The sequence below is a fragment of the Mytilus edulis genome, chromosome 14, assembly GCF_963676685.1.
Source record: "Mytilus edulis chromosome 14, xbMytEdul2.2, whole genome shotgun sequence".
In the NCBI taxonomy this organism is placed as follows: domain Eukaryota; kingdom Metazoa; phylum Mollusca; class Bivalvia; order Mytilida; family Mytilidae; genus Mytilus; species Mytilus edulis.
This window is the reverse complement of record NC_092357.1, coordinates 23,720,870-23,729,334: the sequence shown is the minus strand read 5'-3', so window position 1 is coordinate 23,729,334 and position 8,465 is coordinate 23,720,870. Positions and strand designations below refer to the sequence as shown.

General features: G+C 31.0%; 1 long non-coding RNA gene across 1 annotated transcript; it reads left to right on the top strand.

The window, feature by feature from the left end:
• The first annotated feature begins 723 nt into the window (after positions 1–723).
• LOC139502827 (uncharacterized) lies at positions 724–7,982 on the top strand. Its single transcript, XR_011658953.1, has 3 exons — positions 724–904; positions 4,112–4,319; positions 7,412–7,982. It is a non-coding gene; the product is annotated as an uncharacterized lncRNA (long non-coding RNA).
• The last annotated feature ends 483 nt before the right edge of the window (positions 7,983–8,465 follow it).

Here is an 8,465-nt window from a genome sequence, read left to right as displayed (position 1 = left end):
GGTCCGAACTTCATCTATGTCGATTTCTGTTTGAAAAATCAGAGGCAATGATTAGGATTTAAACTTATGCCCAAGAACAAGGTGTAAAGTGCAGGTTTAAAAACAATATATTTACATTGTTGGAAATATAAAATGTATTTATACTCACTATGAAACAGGAGAAAAGCTCGGCGAGCATTGCTTTTTATCCTGTTTCTAAAGCTCATACAATTAAATTTGATATTTTCCGACAATGTACATACCTATCAATCTATACGATCTCTTTTTAATACCTTGTTGGTTTCAGTAAACAGATTCTCGAAATTTAAACATCTTAGTTCGCATATGGTACATGTCTACAAATTAGTGTATGTCCGACCGACTAAAATGAAAAGTCTAAATAAAAAGTAAAAAAAATAAATAACCAAGCAGTTTTCATTCGTATCAAATAACACAATTAAATGTACTATATTATCAAAAGTAAAAACAAATTGGTTAAAACCGTATGAATGCACTTCATACTCATGAAATTTAGTAAAGTCAAATCAATATGTCTCAAGATACTGTATTGATTAAGTTATACAAGATTTGATTTGAAATAAGATGTATACAAACATCTATCATAATTAAGTAATAAATCAAAATGTGTTGATCTTAAGTAATCAATTATTCCTATTTGACAATTTAACATGCATATATATATATATACATTGAACAGTCATAAATTACTTGATCGTACGCGCGCTGATTAGTACCCTCTATACTAGTAATATCTAAATTATATAATATGGATATACTGCATGTTCAGTCTTATGCATATCCTGGTTCTGAAGTCAACGAACTCTATATGTCGACATGTAAAAGTAGATACGTGGAGATGAAAGCATAGAAGTTTGCTCTGTATGCTTACTGGGATAAAACAATGGTAGGCTACGTTTACTAATATATTTCATATGATCGTAATGCTATATATAATATATTGAATCATTTATAAGGAATGTAATGCTTCTATTCTAATGTGTACATCGTACAATTGTAATGCTATTTTTGTTGGGTTTGTAGTGTCTTGTCTTTAGTTTCTAAGTAATGTTTTATAAGTTCGCTTTTTACTTAGAAACTAAAGCAAGGTACCACAAACCCAACAAAAATAGCACAATAATTGTCTTTTCGTTAAATATGTGTTTATGCTACGAGTTTATACGTTTTCTGTCGCCCATTCAATTGTATATCCGTTTAGAAACAAAAGACAGGCACCACACACCCACACACATAGCATTGTAATTGTCTTGTCGTTGAATATTTGTTTATGATACAAGTTTATCCGTTTTCTGTTGAACATTCAATAGTTTATCTGTTTTATGTGGCCCATTCAATTGAGATTGTGCGTTAATAATCATTTGCTCTTTTTATTTTCCTGTTGAATGATACAAATGTGCCAAATATACTTTCTGGAAATAGGATAAGAACACAGAAAAAAATCATGGTTTTCTCGTTGGCCATATTTAAAAATATCAAATTATGTTTGATTCAGCAATAAAGTATAACGTTCTGTTATATATATATATATATACAATATGTACAATGCCGCATTTTTACATATTGTTTTGCTCACACACCGTTGGCAGTATAATGAAATTTTATGCGACTGTCATTCAAGTCAGAGGGAATACCTCTACCAAGCACATGCATCAGAGTTGCTTTCCATTCGTTTGATTGTTTCAGCTTTTAATTTTGCAATGTGGATTTTCCGTTTTGAAAATCCTCCGCGTGTGGTATTCTTTTATAAATTTTAACTTTTAACTGTCCAAAGCGCTTTAGAGACAATTTTTTATTTTTTTATTTTTTTTTTTCTAAAAGCCTTGGTTCGTATGCATAAAGCCTCTTGAGTTAAGACATCCAATCGTTGTACTTATTTGTCGTTGGACATGTAGATAAATCCATCATTTCGGAACAAATATAAATTTAAGTAGCTTTATGCATGCCCTTGGGTACATGCACAGCTGTATAGATACATTTTATGTAATTGATTTGACACAGATATGGAATACTTTAACACACCCAGATGTATTCCTATCTTTATATCAATTTTTGTGATAAGTTGAAAATTGTTTCAACAATTGAAACGTCTTTGCACCCACAACAATTAATTCAAAACGAATATACATTGCAATACAAATTTGGACCATGACCAGGAAATAAAAAAGATTAAACTTAAAAAATCAAGAAATCAAACAAATCAGACAACTAAAGATTAAGTAAAAAAAATATCGGGAGAAATGACAGAGCAAATAGTTCTTGCTCCATAAGAGATGTTTACTCATTGCAATTGGATATATGTTGATAACTTGCCATATAAAACATTTGGTCTAATATTGTCCCTTAAAGCAACACCGAGAACATCGTCATACAAAATGCTAGTATTTTGGAATATATGTATTCAACATACCGTTGTTGCATGTATGAACGGGCCTGAAAGGAAATTTCGGGAAGAATCTGTTTAAACGGTCCACTGCATGACCGATAACCCCAATTTACGTTGCTATGCTAGAATATAAACAGTGGCCATTTGTGTTCACCACTTCAAAAAGACGACGATGCAAATGATTTTTAAAGATTGATTTTAACTAGTGTAACTGAACAATTTAAAATCAATCTAAAGCACTTACCCATTTACGCTTGAACATCATCCAGACTATAATCTATTGTGTTTGTTATTAGAAGGTGACAATTGAAATCATGCATTTTTCTCATAGTAAAGACTATTTCTGTAATGACTTTAATTTACTTTGGTCACCTGTACGAAAATAAAACGAAATAGACTTGTTACCGGGTTTGTATTAAGACGAGCAATACTACTGGTGACACGTGTGAAGCAGTATCAACATATTCCTCTAAAACATATGAGATCACCTCCAGTTTTTGGTTGTGTTGGTGTTTTGCTCAGTGTTTAGTATGTTGTGTTTTGTGTACTATTGTTTGTCTATTAGTCATTTTAGTTTTTTAGTCATCACGGAGTCATTTGTTTTCGATTTATGAGTTTGAATGTCCGTCCTTCTGCTATAAAAAGTAAAATCACAAGATACTGAACTCGGAGGAAAACCCAAAACAGAAAGGCCCCAACCAGATGACAACTGTCATCCTTTTGTGTATAGTTTACGGTTGTATATATGCATTTGCACTTAACAGATTCACTTGTATTTTGAACCTTCCAAAATCGACTGTTTCATGAATAATTGTCTATAGTTTAAACGTTTACAAAATCCAGAAGCTCAATATGATAATTGAAGTAAAGCGATTTGCGAAGATGTGGCATGAGTGCCAATGAGACAAATCTCCATCCATGTCAAAATTTGTAAAAGTAAACCATTAAAGGTAACAGTACGATCTTCAACAGGGAGTCGTGGCTCATTCCAAACAGAGAGCTATAAAGGGCCTAAAAAATTACTAGTGTAAAACCATTCAAACGAGAAAACCAATCGTCTAATCTATATAAAAAACCAAAAAAACGAGAAACACTTATGCACCACATCAACAAAGGTCAACCACTGAACAACAAGTTCCGGACTTAGGACAGGTGTAAATACATGCAGCGGCTTTTAACCTGTTAATAAGTACCAACCTTCACCCTTACTTGAAACAATAAGGCAACGTCACAACATAGAAATTTATGACGCAGTGATGTTAATACTAAAACAATAAAATAAGGAATGATATATTAAACAATTTTAAAAGGACAACTACTACCTTGAACAAAATACAATAATGTACACAGGTAAATACAAATAATTTACAGATACAAAAAATGTCTTTCACAAAATGAATAATTTTGTAGTTCATATGACACGTATACGATATGAATAATGTTTTAAATTATCCAAACCCATAAAAAGTAACATTAATTTGTCATTTTTACCTTCACTCACAAAGAGTTCCATTTCTTTTGTTAACATTTTAACTGGGTATTCTACTGAGATTGGGGTTATATTTTGAGTTTCAACGTGGATTGTCAAAATCCAATTTCTTTATGAGGCAGGTATGTAAAGTGATTAACTCACCAAACTAGGGGCTAATGAATACATTATATGTATTCTTATTTAGACTGGTAGTTTAATTACTTTTCAACTATTTTCAGAGAAACATATGTCAGCTTAGTCATATTTTACTCATAATTCTGGCCGTGTACACCTCCTCTTCCGTATTTGGAAACATCGGACGCAATGTAATTCCCACAAACCAGGAAGTGTCAAGACGTCCTATTCTATTATCTTTAACGACAACTGGAGATTCAAGTGATGGATTTTCGGGAAATTTTCTGGGATTTCTACTAGGATTATCCTTTGGTTTGTATTAAGTCATGCCACTATTTTCATTGGCGATTGGCATAATGATTAAGCACAACGCAATCTGTAAAATATATGTGAAATTTCTAACTACAATTAATTCTCCGACTAACTCAACCGATTACAAACCGATTTCGAAACAAGTTTCACAAAATTGTTTTACATTTTTGATGATTGCTTCTGAAATTGACTTATGAATCGCTTAATTGCTGGAAATTACCGAAGAGAAATTGCCAGTCTTGTTAATTATCTTGACGCCATTATTTATTCATTTAATAAGAATTCATGCAAATCCGCAATTTTTATGGACCAGTGAGTAAAGACATGAAAGAGGGAATGACATATAATTTGTTTCTAAGAAAATTAAAGGCGTCTAAACATTTTAATTATGATTTAGCTGAAAACTCATCATCTGAACTGCAAGCAATACTAAGACAACAAAAAATATAACCCAAATAACAATTTCTTCAAAGAAAAAAAAACCGTTTGCTTGGTAGCTTAATGATAGTGCTCCTTTTTTATTTACTTTAAACGTACAAGGGTGTTAACGACGTTGCATTTACATAAGAAGATGTTGAACTATTTCTAAATATGTAAAATTTATTCATTACCAAACTAAAGAACGGTCTATCGTTATTTTAACATGTTTAAATTGTCTACATTTTTTTTTGCCTCAGGAAATAAAACAATCTTATTAATACTTTGTTTGATATGAATACATATGTAATGCTTCTGACTCCACTTATAGATAATCATCAATTATTGAGCGTTAAAAACATATTTATTTCCAAGTTTATCAAATTTACTTGACGTACTTTTATTAAACTATGATTTACTGAGTGTATTTATGTGTGTTTTTATTCTGCATTTCGTAAGAGGTATTGAGGAGGGTTGGGATCTCACAAACCACGTTGCCACGAAGGCATATCTGCGCCTCTGGTCTCTATTAACAAAGAATATCGACCTCAGAGGATAATTCAAAACGGAAAGACCATTTTCAAATGGTAAAACAAAATGGAATGAATAAAAACTGTGATATTCCTGAATCGGTACAGGCGTTTTCTCATGAAAAACATGAGGAATAAAAAGTGGTGTTGTGGCTAGCTTAACCTCTCACTTGTAGGAGAGTCACAAAAAGTCAATTATAATGACAAAGATGTGTGAACACAACAACCAGGCATAATAGGTCAAAAATGTCAAAACTACGGTCATAACATTTTCTTTTTGGGCTAGCTGAAGACTATATTTAGGTGCTTGAATTTATCGCTGTGTTAAGGAAGCTGGATTGTCATGTTTTGGAATTTTAGTAAGATTTTCGGAATCCTCTGGTTTTATCTATTTGAATACTTTTAAAAAATTTGCCGGGTGACCCCCATTTTTCTTTTTATAATTCTTTCACATGTGTAATGATAAGCTGTCTGTTAAAGTCTTTTAAAATTCTAAGTACTTTTTAATAGTTTTTTAGGACTTTAACTTGTCAATGATAAAGCTATGAAAAGTCAAAAGAGAAAATGTTCCCACCAAAATTTCAATGGCTAATGTATCGAAAACGAGCACGGTGACCTATATATTTTTTTTGCTCTTTGAAGTCCTTTATTAACTCCCTATCAATATAAACTAGTGTTTCAAAAAGTTAATTACTTTGAAACTAAGAAGCGAACTCCCTTAACCAATTGTTTGCCTTGAGCTGTTTTCAGCTCATTGGTCGGGTTGTTGTCCATTTGACACATTTTCCGTCTCTATTTTTAATTTAACAACTGCTCGTCAACTTTAATTGGCACGACGTTAATTGTAAATAAAACTGGTGAACGCTTATTGAGTCTTCCCATTTGAGGCCGGTTGTCATTCATACCAAAGTCAAGGTTTATAATTTAATACGCTAGACGCGCGTTTCGTTTACATAATACTGATACGTGACGCTCAGATCAAAATAGCTAAAAAGTCAAACACAACAAAGTTGAAAAGCATTTCAACTTATATATTTTGCTTAAAAATGCAAAAGTTATTAAAAAAAATCAATTCCTACGTTCATGCGATTCCTTCATGTTTTACCCCCTTAGTTTATATCTTTTTAGTCGATTTATAAGATTTAAACACCGATTATATATAAATTCAGCAACGTCATGAAGTGAATTCGTGTGGATAAATATTTCTTCATTCGTACATATTTTTTTATTTTGTTTCATCTTTATATATTTACGCATATTTTTTTAATATCGTAACAAATCAAATACATGGAATCGAAACATTAACTTGTATCAATGGCAAACAATTAGTTTCAATTATTTAAATATCAGATTTTGTAATTTTTCTTTTCAAATTTTATTAAAATAACTTTCATCTTAATATTTAACGTATATGTTTTTAAAACCGTAACAATTCAAAAATACGTTCTAATCGAAATATTAACCTGTATCAATTACAAAAAATCAGTTCCAATAATTTTGAAGAGCAGATTTTCTATATGTTCTTTTTAAAAGTTAAATATACAAATCTCGACTCACAAAATTAAAAACAATATCTAAAATTATGAACTGCAAAACTACATGAACAGTTTTGTTCTATGCAATATCATTGATTAAGATCTTCACGGCTGATTAAATAGTCTGTATTGAAAACTACGGTTAAACCTATGAATGCGTTGGATAAAAACCGCAATTTTTATACGTAATCATGTAAAACAAATTGCGTTGTAGAAGGGTCTGAATACAGCACAAACAACATTTTCCAAAAGACCAAAACAGTGAAAAAGTATATTCAAACAAAACGCATTTGACTAACAGGTTGAACAACTGACGTTCTTTAACCCTGCTGACTGCCATTGGCGATTATTTAAAATTGATCACGAGATGTAACAAAATGGATCATAATATAAATTTAATACTAAACAAAAAACAATAAACTTGTGGCCCAGATGTTATGCCACAAACAAAAGGTGTCAATATATATATTATACACCAGATCTACATTTCGACAATATATGTCTCTTCAGTGATGTTAGGGATCGAAACGCTATTTGGAAGGCCATATAATTTATATATATATATATATATATATATATATATTCAATCTTTTTGTTTCTGGTATTGTAGGTACATCTCAAACTACGCCACTAATGACAATGACAATACTTGTAATGGTGACACTCATGATGCCGATGATGATTAAAATGATGATGAAAACGACTACAACTACAACTACAACTACAACTACAACTACAACTAAAACTACAACTACAAATACTATAAATTCATCAATTATCACACCAACAACCATGACAACTGTAACAACTACACAAACTGAACCGGAAGTTGTTGGCGATAGGAGAAACGGACGAGGAATATCATATAAATAACACATAGATGAGAGGGAGTGCAGATTGTTACCCCGAGAAAACATTGTCAACCGCGGCGAAGACAAGGTTGACAATGCTTTTTCGAGGGGTACCAATCTGCTATATGACCCTCTCAGCTATGTGTTATTTAATTTATTATACTGAATGTCCTATCATTATAGTATTTTACAGATTAATTTTATTTTAAAGTATTTTCTATGACGTCACGTACATAACAACGTTACGGGTGTTAAAAAAAATAACAAAAGCTATTCAAGATGTTTTATTTTTTATTTTAACAGTCCAATAATAAAATCTGAGCCAAAACGAAGATTTTTAGCATTGTATTTAATGACTTGATGTATAGTCAATGCATTGTCCTTTAAACTATCGGTTTTGATTGGTCTAGACGAGAAGGTAACATTCAAAAAATTGGTCCCCTCTCAGCTATGTGATAGAGTAAATTAACACCCTCTTATCAGTCAATCAAAATATGGCATTTTAACGTGAAGTATAATAAAATAATTGTTTCCACCTAAATAATTGCAAAAATTATGTTCCCTATTTGGACAAAAGTAAAATAATATTTATTTCAATGCATTTATAAAATTAAATTTGATATAAAAAAAAAAATGCTATTAATATTAATCTTACAATCATTTTTTTTTTTACAAAACAAGCTCATAAATGTTGCATGTTGCATATTAGTCTTTAAATATAAAAAAAAAAAAAAACCCTTATTTGATTCCGTAATCACTCAAGCTTTATTTTGGTCTTTGAATTAAATGATTTGCCAAAAATTTAAGAGCGTA